Below are 15,118 nucleotides of genomic sequence, written 5' to 3' on the forward strand. Positions count from 1 at the left end.
TCATTATATTACAGCTCATTAATAGACAATCCAATTAAAAAGTAGACACAAGAAGATAATGAATAGGAAAGGTGTGCAATACTAGGATCAGAAAAATACTAATCAGTACAATAACAAGATCGTATTATACACTCATCAGAGAGATTAAGTTAAAAGTTTTAAAAGAACAAATGTTAGCTTAGGTGTGAACCAGTTAGAACTTTCTCATCCTGCTAATGTGAATGTAAAATGATAAAACCATTTTGGAAAACAATATAGAAATTTCTTGTATTACTGTTAAGAACCAACAGTTCTATTCTTAAGTCTTTAAGAGGAATGAAAACACATGTTCACAATAGATTTGTACATACAGCTTGACTGTCTCTTATCTGAAATTCTTGGGACCAGAAGTGTTTCAGATTTTGGGTTGAAATCCACTTGATCTGGAAAGAGGATAGCTACTCCTACTTTTTTTCAGGTTCCTGTCATGTGGAGTATTGTCTTCCACCCTTTAACTTTCAGTCTATGACTTTCTTTTTAAATTAAGTGTGTTTCTTGCATGTAGCATATTGTTGGATCTTGCTTCTTGACCAATTCTGCCAGTCTATTTCTTTTGACTCCTGAATTGAGATCATTAACGTTGATGGTTGTAACTGATAAATATTGATTTATCATTGTCATGACTTTTTCTTTTTATTGGATCTCTCCCTTTGCATTTAATTTCTTGTCATGCCTGATGGATTCATTCTGCTGGGCTTCTTGGGGTTGTGATCCTCATTGTCTTTTCCTAGGATATTGTCTAAAATTTTTTGGAGTGCTGGTTTGGTGTTCATGAAGTTCCTAAGGTGCTCTTTGTCATGAAAGTATCTTATTTCTCCATCAATTTTGAAAGATAGTTTTGCAGGGTACATCAATCTGGGTTGGAGGCTGTTTTCCTTTAGGGCTTGGAATATGTCACTCCAAGCTCTTCTTGCCTTGAGGGTTTGCATTGAGAACTCTGCTGTGATTCTGATGGTCTTTCCTTTGTATGTGATTTGTTTCTTTTCTCTCCCTGCTTGTAGAATTTTGTTTTTCTCTTGGGTTTCTGGAATCTTAACAATTATATGCCTATGTGTGAATTTTTTTTTTTTATCACAGCTAGTTGGAGTCCTATATGCCTCCCTTAACTGTATGTCAAGTTCTTTTCCCCTGCTTGGGAAGTTTTCTGCCATCACTTCTGTGAACAGTTTTTTTATGTCATCTGCATGCTCTCCTGTTTCTTCATTGACTCTGATCAGTCTTATGTTATTCTTCTTTACATCGTCTAGCAGCTGCTGGATTGATTTTTTTCATGGTCCCTTACTATTTTAAAGCAATTTTTCTTTTCCTGGTCACTAATTGCAATCTTATCTTCTATATCTGAAATTCCATCCTCACATTGGCTCATTCTGCTGTGTTAGCTTTCAGTGGAGTTTTTAATCTCCTGGAAATCTGTTTGCATCATTTTATGGATTCCATCATGTTCCTCAGGTCCTCTATTTTTTTATTTGTGTCTGCTCTAGATTTATTAATTATGTCTTACACTATGGGCACAATCTCTGCCGTTATCTGAGAAATTATTTCTGATTTCATTTTTTCCAGATCCCCTTTTGTTGCCAGTTCAGGGAGTCCAGGTGGTTGAATATCAGATTGTTCCATCTCTTTTCCCTTTAGGGTTGTCTTAGGAGATCTGGAAGTCTGGTTTTGAGACTTGTTTATGTGTCTTCTCTTTTGAACAGATGCAGCCTGCTGTGCCTTTGTTGAGACAACATTTTGCTCACCCAGTGGTCTTCAATTCTAACCAAGCCACAGAGCTGCCTTTTCTCTGCTGCTCACCAGTACACTAATACCTTGGTTCAGAAAGGTGGCTTTCTGGATCTCTGAGCTGACCTGTTGTCTGGGGACAACAGGTGGACCTCTGGGCTTCTTGCTGGGGCCTGTGCACACTTGGGATGGTATTTAGGTGTGCCACTGGCTAGGGCCCTTATGTAGTTATTGTCTGGGAGGGCCTTTGGCTGGGGGCTGTGCACCCCAGTTCCTACTGTGTGAGAAAGCCTCTAGCTAGGGTCTCACGCACTTACTGATGGTATTGAGGTGAACCTCTGGTTGTTGCTTGTGTGGCTGTGCAGCTCTTTCCCAGGCAGGCCCTTTGCTTGGGCTGGTGTGCCCCAGCCTCTGGGGTTGGGGTGGAGCCCTGGCTGGGATCTGCTTCCAGCCATGCTGCTCTGGGCCACACTGCTGTTCTCCCAACTAAGGTGATCTGGTGTGCCTTTATTGCAGAGATTTTCTTCACTTTTCTGGTGGGCTTTAATTTTCATCAAGAGGCCTCAGAGAGGCCCTCTTTCTGTTGTTCACTTCTGCTCTATTTTCTCAAGCTCAGAACAATGTACTTTATGACCCCTGCAACTCTGTGGTGTGGATCCAAGTAATGGCTTGGCACAGCTGGGGGGAATAGGGGCGCTCCAGCCACTCTGACTTTCTTTGGTCAATCTGCCTTCCATAGTGGCACACGTGGGCAGAAGCTTTAAATTGAGTGGTCGAAATAGGCCTGCTTCAGCCTCAACCTCCTGCATGAGAAGAGCCTTAGAAAGTGATTGTTCCTTCAGCCCTGTCTCCTAGAATGAGATGACAAATGTCACTGAGCTGAATCTAGCTGAGCTGAACCCATCAGAGGCAGAGCTAACTTAGACTCAACCTGGGCCCTCATGAAACATGAGCAAGAAATAAATATTTGTTTTGTTTTAAAAGTTTTACAGCTATTTTTATTTTTTCAATATTTTGAAAATGTTAGTTGTGGTAAAATATTTCAAAAATCTACCATTTTAACCATTTTCAAGAATACAGTTCAGTGGCATTCAGTACATTCATATGTTGTGCAGCCATCACCACCATCCATTTCCAGAGTATTCATCTTGTGAAATTGAAGCCCTGTGTGCATCAAATAATATCCTGGGATTTCTCCCTTCCTCTAGCTCTTGGCTTTCTGTCCCTATGAATTTGACTATTCTACATATTTCATATAAATGCTATCATATAATATTTTTCTTCTTGTAATTGGCTTACTTCACTTAATATAATGTCCTCAAAGTTTGACTTCCCTTTTGAGGTAGAATAATATTCCATCATCTGTGCATACTACATTTTGCTGATGCATTTCTCTATCCATGAACACTGGGTTGCTTCCACCTATTATTGGCTATTCTGATTAATGTTGCTATGAAAAGTGTGCAAACATTTCTTCAAGTCCCTGCTTTCAATTCTTTGGCCTATATACTGGTGGTAGAGTGGCTGGATCAAATGGTATTTATATTTTAATTTTTTAAGGCATTGCCACAGTTTTCCATAATAGCTGTACCATTTTATGTTCCCATTGGCAGTGTGTGTAGGAGGTTTGGTTTTGCCACATCCTTACCAACAGTAGTTATTTTCTGTTTTTCTTAATAGCAGTTATCTCAATGGGTGTGAGGTGGTATCTCATTGTCATTTTCAATAAATATTTATTTTTTTAAGCCACTAAGAATTCAGGGTTGTTTGTTACTGATGCAAAAATTGACAATTAGGGTTTGAACATAAGTCAGACTGACTCCAAAACCTTTTTGAAACTATCTGTGAAAAGGAATACTGCTTCCAGGATCATGTCTCATTTAACTGATTTGAGAGCCTTCTAAGCGCTAGATCTAAAGTTGTTGAGATTCTCACCTTCTTCAAAATTGACTCAGTTCCATTTTCACTGCTCTCCATCCTTATCACTCTGTTTAATTCTGAAAACTGCTCCTCTGACACAATTTTCTCAAACTTTTGATTCCCTTTACCTTGATCTACTTTTTCTTTTTAAAAGCACTAAATACCTTTTAAAATACTATGTTTAACTTATTTATAAACATTATAAATATTAAATGTATCACCTGATGAATTTTAAGAGGGAAGAATTTTTTGTCTATCTTGTTTACTATCATCCTTTAATCAGTCCCTGGCACTAATAAGTGAGAAAGAGTATTTGTTGAATGAATGAAACATGAGAACATTTCTGAATGCTAGCTGTTGTATTTTAGTAGTATGACCGGTAGAGGTCAGAGATGAGTTCTTTAACTATGTTGGACCTGCAACTACTACTTTTATGTCTGTTTCTGTAGGGATCTGTTCGTTCTAGATGTCTCTTCATCAGTGTGGATTGTCATGTAAAAAGTTTAGTGGTGTCCACTGATACGGATGATGAAAAGTGTAACATGTTCACAATGCTGATGCCTCAGATTGGCTTCCCCTTTTTATATGACCTGGTCTTGGGAGCCAAAGAGAAAAAAAGCAAAATAGAAAATAGGAATTTTCTTTTTGCAAGGTGAACAGAAAGTGGTGGCTTTGAGGCTGTGCCTATTTATATAAATTGCTTGTAAATAAAAGCTAAGTTCAATCAGCCAGAGAAGACAATGAATGCTTACTTTCAATTACAAAGCTATTTGTCTAAATTAATACTACCTCCTCCCCAAAAAGTGTGTGTGTGCTTGTACAAATGAAGCCTGTTATTATTAGGACACCTGGTGAGTATTCCTTTCCCCTTTTACAACAACACACAATGATAAAACAAGTGTTACAGCTATGATTCTGCCTGGGTGTGGTTTATTCTTCCTCGCTTAATCACTTATGCTAAATGTCACGGACATAAAGGAACAGTGACACCCAATCAGAAGTGAATCATTTTCTTTTGAATACATACTGATTTTGATTGATTAGTTAAGGATAAACATTTGAGAAAAAAGGAAACTTACTTTTATTGATTGTTTCCCATACATCAGGCCCTGGGCTAAGTACTTTTACATATTACCTAACTCCCTGACGTGCACAATGTCAAAGATAGAATTTAGAACTTAGAAGAAGCTAAATAATTGTTGAATGTGTGAGTGAGGAGAGAGCTGTGAGGAAGAAGGATCTGAGCTGGGTATGGTGGCCCACATGTGTAATTTCAGCACTCTGGGAGGCTGAGGAAGGAAGACTGATAGTTTGAGTCCAGCCTACACAACTTAGTGACTTAGCCAGACCCTGTCTCAAAATAAAAACTGAAAACAAAAAAATAGGGGGCTGAGGACATGTGAAGGCCCATCATTCAATCTGCCATACCACAGACACACACACACACACACAAATCTATTTCTTTGTTTTGGTTTTAGGGGAATTGATTTGCTTTATTTCCTTGACAGAACTAAATCCAATGTAACCTCAGAATGTGGGTACATTTATTATGTTCGGTAATCTTTATTGGTTACACGTGCCCATTTCTTGGGCTCTGAAAAGTATACATACATAGACTGTCATCCCTCTCAGGAATACTGAAAGGTGAGTGTTGACAGACATCTAAGACATGAGCTATTAATTCTGGTTGTGCTGTTGCACGTGGTATTTCCCTTTGCTTCTATACAATGAAAATAAGAATACAGTGGATTCTTGACTTACAAACTCGATCAATTCTGAGGGGTGGTTGTAAGTCAAGTTGGCTGTAAGTCAATACAGTTGAGGCCTGGATGTTTACCTGGGTACATGCTGTAGATACAAGCAGCAAGTAAACCTTTTAACTCAACTTGTTCATATGTCAGGCCTGTCATAACTTGAGGGTCCACTGTAATTGCATAATTCCTATATTTACTGCTTCACAACATGTCATGAGATAAATATAAGATGCCATATTTGGAAAGTATTAAATATATTAAATGGGAAAGTTAGTCAGTAAGTGGATGTTTAATGAAAACTTTTCTCTGCTTGGGGAGGGAATCACAAATCACAGACTCCACCCAGTATCACTTATTGCTGTGGCTGGCTTTGTCTAAATGAGTGGACGAGTAAAACAGAGTAGTAATTTCAATATCATATATGACCTATACCTAATCTGCCTCTATGGATGGTGTGGGTTTCCAGAATGAAGAGCTCTACTGTATTAAAATGTCAGAGCTGATAGTTTGCTTGAGCTTAGTATTGTCAAAGAGTGAGATAACACTGCTTTTACTCCATTAAGAGACTTTGGTAGTGCTGGGAATGAACCCAGGCCTTGCATATGCTAGTCTATAATGAGCCAAATACAGGCAAAGATGGAGTCTCTGTGGGAAGTGTGAAAATTTTTCAAAAATATTTTTCATATGGGGCAGGCAAGGTAAGGGGGAAGGTCATCATTGCAAGAGTTCCCTATATAAGCTTATAGAAGTTCATTCATGCAATAACAGAAATGAAATAGAATTTCTTCCTTTTCCTCTTCTACCAGTACCTAGAGCTTTAGTTGGCTGTCAGACCCATAATATATAAATTGCAAACATAATCACCACACAGGATGTACAGATGCCAAGTGCACATGAACAAATTAGAGGTTCTTAGTCAAATCCAAACAAATATATATACCTGATAATGACTTTGGCTGAAACATATTTTTATATTTTATAGCATGTTCACATTTGCCAGTGGTTAGCAAAGATTAAGCTTGCCAAACTTTAATGTGGTACAAATGCCATGTTCAAGGCAAAGTAAGTAAACTGTTAGAGAATCTGGTAAATCAAAAGCATTATCAACAGCTGTGGCTTCAAATGCTGTGTGAGTCTTGAATAATAAAATTATGTGCATTTGAAGTGGGTGTTAATTCTACCATTTATTTTTTAACGTAATAATTGTTAGTAATCTCACATGGTGTTATAATCAACTTTTAATTAGATGTGATAATGGCCAGAAGGCATTAACTAATTAACTAATTAAGGATTTACTATTGAGTACTATATGCAGCGTCAAATAGTTGGTGGGAAGTGTAGCAAATCACTCCATATTGCTTCTTATCTATACATTTGCCAGAATTGGAAAAAGCATTTTTGCTTGAATTTCATCTATTTCCATTTATCAGTACTAGTGGACACATATGTAGAAATGAAAAGGTCAAAAGAAGGAGAATTGTCCATAGGGATATTGAAGAATAACATAATTCTATGAGAATCTGTTAAATAATTGATCTCTTGCAGTATAATTCAATACTGCAGTTCTGAATATGATATCAAAAAGCTTTTGAAAACTGACAGAAATTTAAAGTTTGTTTTATCTAATGACTTCAATCAATAAAATTTTTATCATAAATGTGACGAAATATGACATTAATTATTATTTATCAATATCTTGGCTTTCCAAGCCCACTTACTATAATTATAACCCTGAACAATCAACTTACACTTACCTCCTCAGTAAACCTGGGGGAAAAGGGGAAAAACCCCACCTACCAGGGATTATCCAAAGTCCAGATTTTAGGGTCAGAAGTTACTGTTTTATAAAAAGATGTCTCAGAGGAGGACCTTGGGCTTTGGTGCTGGTGTTGATTTCAGCTGCCCTCTCGAAACCTAAGCTATTCATGACTCATCTGATTTGCTGTGCAGAAATGCTGGGGAGAAATAGCCACGACCCTCAAATATTGATCTGGCTGGAAATTAAAAAAAAATCTGAATTATCAATGTATTAATTGTATACTTTTAAAGAAGTCACTCCACTGGTTTTAAATATTTTAATAACATACTTGATAGTATAAAGTTGCTTTATCACCAGCACCATTGTCTAGAAAAAGTCCTGTAAAGATGTTTTTAATGCAGAGATAAGACTTCATCCAAGATTTTAAAATCTAAGTTTCTACCTGGTCTGAATGTCCTTCTAAAAGCCAATAACTTAGTTGGGCTCCTCAGTGTTTTTTAAAATTGCAATGAAAAAATGTTCCAGCAGAAGTTCTTCAAGTTTTCAGCAATTTAATCAGTATTTGTTAATCAGTTTAGCCCATTAACTTGTACACTTGAAAAAGAGTTTGCTTAAAAAGTATTTAATTTTAAGTAATTGGGGAGAATTGTTCTAAATTTGAAATTTAGTTCCAATTGTTAATACTAAGAAAGCTTTATATTTGTACCTTCTTTGTTGTGAATAAAATATCTTCATATATTTTGATTCTCTTTTGGTAACATTTTCCTTGTGTTTTTGCTGTGACTATAATCTCTCTAAAGAAAATTTAACACACAATTAGTACATATTGGTGAAGGCTTCTAGGGGAAAACTTCAGGAGACTACAAAAATTTTAGACATTTGAGCACAAAATGAATGATCTATTTAGTTTTGCTCTGCAGTGTTTCATACTAGTAGCATGTAATGATTTGATTTAGTCTCAGTTCTTAACAAAATAAAAAGTGTATGTTTTTATCAAAAGGACACAATGATGTGATTTTACAGGGCAACAATTCACTCTATTATAAATAGACACCTGTATTTTGTGTCAACATATCACTATAAAACAGAAATATATTATTAGCTGCTTCTTCCATTAACCCACAGTAACCTCATTAAAAGCAAATGTTAACTATGGATACGTTGGGCCAGTAGGTGTCTAACTGGCACAAAGCATTGTCTAAAGAACAAATGTTACAGAGCTTTCTGAATCATCAATGTGCAAAGCCATTTTTCATATGAGCCTAGTGTGAAACCCATCACTTTGAATGATTTTACCAATCAAAGCAGACAAGATGTTACATAGAAATTGTCAGTCATCCTGTATTTCTGCTAATTTTCATAGTTTCTCTACCAATCATCAAGAAGAAAATTACATATACATTTTATGACTTTGCTGACAAGAATGTGCTGCTGTGAAAATACTTTAATAATTCTGTAATATCAGTTGAAAAATTGAAGTCTGAGCAACCCAAATGTAAAAGCACATTTTCAAAAGGGTGGGAGAAGAACAGAGTTACAATTTCATGACCACCATTTTGATTTTTCTCTTTGGGTTAGGACATTCTTTTCATTTTCCAAAATATTTTTATTACTAATTAGCAAGATTTAGCCATAAACTCAGAAGGCAAAACTGTTCGAAAGGAGCATCATATGCTTTTCTGGAGTTTGGTTAAAGGGCAAGAAATGTTTTAGTTGGTTTAATTGGTAGCTGGCTTTCCATCATTTTTCCAATGCAGTAATATTATGTCACTCCACTTAATTTAAAAGACATACACTTCTGCATCTCACACATCTACTGAATTTCTTCCTGTTTCCCATAAAGGGAAAGTATAGTGAGCTACTGTATTTCTAGGCCTATAGTCCTTTGTGCTGTTAGAGCACTATATTCTTTTATTACTTTGGCCTAGAGATCAGTGAGACTCTGATCACCAAGAGGGCTAGATCTTGAATATTTGGTCCTGAAATCAGCACGCCCTGTATAAACTGTGTCAGTGCCAGTCCACTCCTGGAATAATAATATAGCAGCCCTTTTTCTTTTATTCTTGGCTGCTTCCTTCCCATCTCCCCGGCCCCCATCTTCTCCAGGTACCTGAGCACTTATTATAAGCCAGACAACCCAAGAACTTAAAATGCAGAGCAAGAATGCTTCCTAAGGCCTAGCTGCCAACAGTCTTGCTGCTGCCTCTGAGCCATCACTGTCATGACGGAGAGTCCTGAAGTCCCAATCTAAAGGTTTTCCTAGAGTTGCCAGATTTAGCAAATGAAAGTACAGGAAGTCTGGTTAAATTTGAATTTCAGATAAATAAAGGAAAATATTTAGTGAATGTCCCACATAATACATGGGAGTTACTTATATTTAAAATTGTCTTTTATCTGAAATTCAAATTTAACTGGACTTTCTCTAGTTTACATGGCAACCCTACCCAGGAGTATCTGTGGAAATGAAATAAAAACATTTTCAGTTTCCCCCTTCTTTGTTTCCTGGCCTGTATGAGGTGAGACGCTTTTGTGTCCATGTGTTCCTGCTACGATATGCTGCCTCAAAGTGGTCCAAAAGCTAGAGGGGTCAACTGACCATGGACTGAGCCACTAAAATAGTGAGTCAAAATAAACCTTTTCCATTACTTGGTTCATTATCTCAGGAATTTGTTGTAGCAACAGAAAGCTAACACACTATGGTAACCATCAATTAAGCTATTTGCTTTTCCACATCCTGATTCAGATTCTAACACAAATGTTTTGGATTAGAGATAATGATTTCTTGCATGGTGTTACTGTAGCCTGTGGGATGCCTTAGTGTGAATTAGACAAAGAGGCACCTTTTGAAGATCAGACAGTGCAGCTCCATGGCACACAACTTGGTAGGAAAATTGCAGGTGAAACATCAGCTCCAACTCCGACTTGCCACTTGGCCAGCCACACTCATGGACTGAAAAGTTCGTCCTTCTGTAGATCATGGTCCCCTTTTTGGCTTATCTGGCCCCTGGAATAAACCACAGTGGCTGTTAAAAATTGAGACATCTAGGGCCGGGGATTTAGCTCAGTGGTTGCACCGCCTTCCTCACAAGCACAAGGACCCAAGTTCAATCCTCAGTACCAAAAAAATAAATAAAATAAAATAAATTGAGACATCTTTATTTCCTTCTTTCCCAGGTCCTTGTTTGTTTTTAACTACCTGTTCTCTAGTGGTCTGGTTACTTTTATTTCAACTTGAGCTGTTTTACCAACCACTGGATCCTGTTCTAGGAAAATTATTCTGTTTCCTTTCATTCCCATTAACAACCTCAACAAGACAGGCAAACACAAATTCTCTGTTTTTTCTTAAGGCCCTCTCACCTGTGTCTGGTTTTACCTTTCTAATTCCCACTGAATTCCAGGGGAAGGTAGCTAATACTCCTTGGTACCAGTGAAGATCTTGCCTTTCCCAGGTAGATGGTTCCACCTTCCTTTTAAATGTCATAACTCACTCTTCAGAGATCAGGAATGGTCTTCAGAAAGTTCTTCTGAAAATAGACAATATAAAAACATCTTGGCTGTAAAATTTTAGGTATACTCTGTAAACTCATGTACAATATGTGTATGTGTTTTCATACATGTTTAGAAGAAAAAAGCAGCAAAGTAAAGCACTATATAATGAGTTTAAAGGCAGTAGGACAAAATGGAAAGAACATGGGTGTTAGAACCTGAATTAAACTATAGACCTACCGCTTACTACTCCTGTAACTTTGGGCAAAGTCCTTAATCTTCTATTTCCTTGCTTATAAAAAGGGGAATGAGTCTTAAATTGTAGAGTTGTACATGAGTTTTTAGGGTGGCCATAACAAAGTACCACAAACTAAGTGGCTTAAACAACAGAAAATGTATTGTCTCACAGTGCTGGAAGCTGGAAGTTTGAAATCAAGGTATCAATTGGCTTGGTTCATTCTGAGGACTGGAGGGAGGATTAGCGAACAGAAAAGACTTTATGTTTGCATATGTGTTTGGGGGAGGGGAGAAGAGCAGGGATATGGGATAGGTGGCAAATGAAAGCGGTAGAATTTAATTATCCAGACTGACTGATTTTAATGAATACTCACTCCCTTTTACTTCTCTTTGAAAAGAAGTCAGGGAGAGACAGAGAATAAACCAAACAAAGTTTATCTCTAAATAACATAATGTGTGCCAGAAACATAATTGTTTTTTAGAGCAAAATGAGACATTGTAGCAATCAGCCATTTGATTTTGATGACAGAAAAGCTCAAACTGTAATTATTCAACAAACAACATCACTTGGAAAATGTTTACCAGAGTATAATTTTCCAAACATCTTGAGATTCAAAAGTGATACATTTCCTGTGGCACCTTTGACTTCAATGTGTTATTTGAAGAGAAACCTTCGATTCAAATAAAACTAGAAAGGAGAAAATTATATTTGTTGCTTCATGGAGAGTGATGTCTTGTTTGATCTTGAACTTTTCCCTTCAGGATATCCTCTATGGCTCTGGGTAACTAAGACAATGCAATGGAATGCATGGCTGAGAGGGTGAGTCTTCAAGAACATGAAGGGTTATTTGGAAGAATCTGGTCTCTATTAAGAATGGAACAAGAGGAAATATGTTTGAATTGCAGAAGGAAGAATTTAGGCTACATTCAAATATTCTCTGACTGTGCTGGTAATCAGTTAAAAATAGATGTCCAAGAGAGGCTAAGCAATCCCATTTCTAAAAAATCTGTAAAATAATGATAGACATTGCATTTATAACAGTTTTCAAAAATCATAACGCCTTTTGCATATCCTGACTAGCATATGAAATTTACATTATTCTACCTACTTTTTCAATATCACCTTTACACTTTTCTAAATTATACCTCTGATTACTATTTTCAACAATTTTTTAAAAAATGGATTGTTGAGTTTGAATAAGTTGATCAAATGTAAAGTTAATTTTGGTGTTGTAAAGATATGATCTTATAAGGTTCCCACTCAAAGATTCCTATTAAAGCCAAGTTAAAGAAAAACAGAAAATTGAAATAGTAAAGTCTAAAAAAGATCTTTATTTTCCCAGGGAAAGCCTAGGTTTCTTTGAGGATGAGGCTGACTGCCCCCCTCAAGCTGATTTCAAATAAAGAAGAATTCACAGTTTATTTCTTTTGGAAGAAGCAGAGAAAATTTTGGAATGGTGCAACGAAGGCTGATCACAGTGCTGACTGTTGATTGAAGGTGATTTGTAAGTGCTCAAATCTGTTCACTTTTCTCGAGGAGGTATTTTCAATATAAGTCTAGAATAAATGATCAAAAGTGACTATCAAAAAAGTCCCTTTTCATTTTAAGAGACAAGGTCTCACTGTGTTGCCCAGCCTAGCATGAAACTCTTGGGCTCAAGAGATATTATTGCCCCTAGCATGAAACTCTTGGGTTCAAGAGATATTATTGCCCCTGACTTGTGAGTATCTGGGACTATATTCATGCTACCAATTGCGACTCAGAAATGACTTCATTCTCCATGGAATCAAGATAGATAATAAGAACAGAAATGTTCAAAGTGAAATACACAAAAATATTAATGTAGGACTTTGATGTATAGCAATATTGTTGACTAAATAATTTGAAAATTCTCTTTCTACACATCACTTAGATATGGTAGATAAAAATATAACAAGCATGCCTTTAAATACTAATAAGTACGGGAAATGTCTTGAAAACTGATTTTGCGAGTGTGTGTGTGTGTGTGTGTGGTACTGGGGACAGAACCTAGGGCCTTGTGTGTGCTACAGAAGCACCGTACCACTGAGCTACAAACCCAGCACTTTTTATTTTACTTTGAAAATAGGGTTGCTATTTTGGCCAGGCAGGCCTTTAATTTGCAAAGCTCATGCCTCAGCCTCCAGAGTAGCTGACTTTACAGGAATAGGCCACCATGCTGGGGAAAAACTGACCTGTTGAATGCTCTGGATTTACTTTTGTGCCAGTCTGGTTAACAATGGGTTTGGGTTTTTTAAAAATTATTATTAAATTCTTTTATTGGTACATTGTAGGTGTACAACACAATTACATTTCTCACTGGGAATTGTACCTTTACATAATGCATCTTGGTTCTTATTTTTTCCCCATTCCTAGCCCTCCCTTCACGCCCTCCACCCTTCCCTATTTACAAAGACTTTATTTCCATTTTTTCCATTTCTCAGCATTTTTCCTTTCCCTTCTTTGCTTTCCCCTGCCTCTCCCACTACCCTTACCCCTTTGGACCTTTTCTTCCTATTTTGCATTATTGATTATTCATTCTAATCATTGGTACACTTTAGGTATACACTATAATGACATTCATCATTGGAAATTTGCACCTTTACATAGTCTCTCTTGGTTCTTATTTTTCACCCTTGTCCAGCCCTCCCTTCAACCCCTCCATTCCTCCCTATTTACAAAGATTTTGTTCTTATTTTTCCATTTTCTCATATTAATCCCATTCCCTTCTATCCTTTCCCCTAGCCCTCCCACTTCCTTCCCCTTTGCCCCTTTTCTTCCTATTTCACATTACTTATTATACATTTAGTCCTTATTTACACTTTCAGTTTCTCACACCAGAGAAACTATTCGGTATTTATTCATGTGTGTCCTATTTATGTCACTTAAGAGTATCGCCTCAATGTGCATCCACTTAGCTATAAATGTCTCTAATTTCCCATTTTTTATGGCTGAGTAGTACTCCATTTTATTAAAAAACCCCACATTTTCTTGATCCAGTCTCCAGTTGATGGGCATTTGGACTGTTTCCAAGTTTTAACTATTACAAACTGTGCTGCTATGAACATGGGTGCACATATATCACTGTGGTATGATACTTTTAATTCTTTGGGGAAGATCCCCAGCAGTGGAATAGCAGGGTAAAATGGGACTTTCAGTCCTAGTTCTTTGAGGTATCCCCATACTGATTTCCACAGTAGTTGCACCAGTCTACACTCCCACCAGCAGTGGAGAAGGGTTCCTCTTTCCCCACAGCCCTGCCAGCATTTGTTATTGGTTGATTTCATGATAGCAGCCATTCTTTCTGGAGTGAAGTGGAATCTCAGCGTTGTTTTCATTTGGATCTCTTGAATGACCAGTGATGTTGAACATTTTTTCATGTATTTATTTGCTATTTCTACTTCCTTGTCTGAGAAATGTCTGTTCATTTCAGATGCCCATTTTTGGATTGGGTCTTTAAATTTAGGAGGTCTGATCTTTTTAAGTTCTTTATAGATCTGAGATAGTAGACCTTTGTTTGAGGAAGAGCAGGTGAAGATTTTTTCCCACACTGTGGGTTGTCTCTTCACACTGCTGGTGGTTTCTCTTGCTGTGCAGAAGCCTTTTAATAAGAAGAGATCCCACTTGTTGATTGTTTGTGCTAGTTCATGGGCAACTGAGGTTTTGTTCATAAAATCTTTTCCTACACTGATGTCTTCAAGGGTTCTACCTAACCTCTGTTCCAACTGGTTCAGAGTTTCTATTTTAATATTTAGATCTTTAATCCATTTTGATTTTAGTTTAGTGCATGGTGAGAGATACAGGTCTAGTTTTAATCTTTGGCAAGTTGAAACCCAATTTTTCCAGCACCATTTCTTAAAGAGGCTATCTTTCCTCCAGTGAGGGTGTTTGGCTCCTTTATCAAAGATGAGATGGCTGAGTGTGTCTGGCATTGCTTCTGCATCTTCTAATCTGTTCCACTGGTCCTCAAATCTGTTTCTTTGCCAGTACCATTCTGTTTTTATCACAGTAGCTTTGTAGCAGAGTTGCAGGTTGGGGATTGTGATCCCCCCTGCCATGTCTCTGTTACCTAGAATTACTTTTGCTATTCTGGATCTCTTCCTGTTCCAAATGAATTTTTGGATTGTTTTCTCAAGGTTCATGAAGTATGCTGCTAGGATCTCAATTGGAATTGCATTAAAT

The 15,118-nt window shown here is 37.1% G+C and overlaps 1 pseudogene across 1 annotated transcript in view; it reads left to right on the top strand.

Annotated features, from left to right (window-relative positions):
• The window catches only part of LOC147826726 (thioredoxin pseudogene), a 31,525-nt pseudogene extending 19,860 nt beyond the window's left edge, over positions 1 to 11,665 (top strand). The window contains exon 2 of the transcript XR_015453424.1: positions 1 to 11,665. This exon is cut by the window's left edge and continues 16,458 nt beyond it. The product of XR_015453424.1 is annotated as a thioredoxin pseudogene (transcript).
• The last annotated feature ends 3,453 nt before the right edge of the window (positions 11,666 to 15,118 follow it).

Source organism: Heterocephalus glaber, unplaced genomic scaffold, assembly GCF_053883595.1.
Source record: "Heterocephalus glaber isolate CG9 unplaced genomic scaffold, H.glaber_assembly_v1.0 deba00001461, whole genome shotgun sequence".
In the NCBI taxonomy this organism is placed as follows: domain Eukaryota; kingdom Metazoa; phylum Chordata; class Mammalia; order Rodentia; family Bathyergidae; genus Heterocephalus; species Heterocephalus glaber.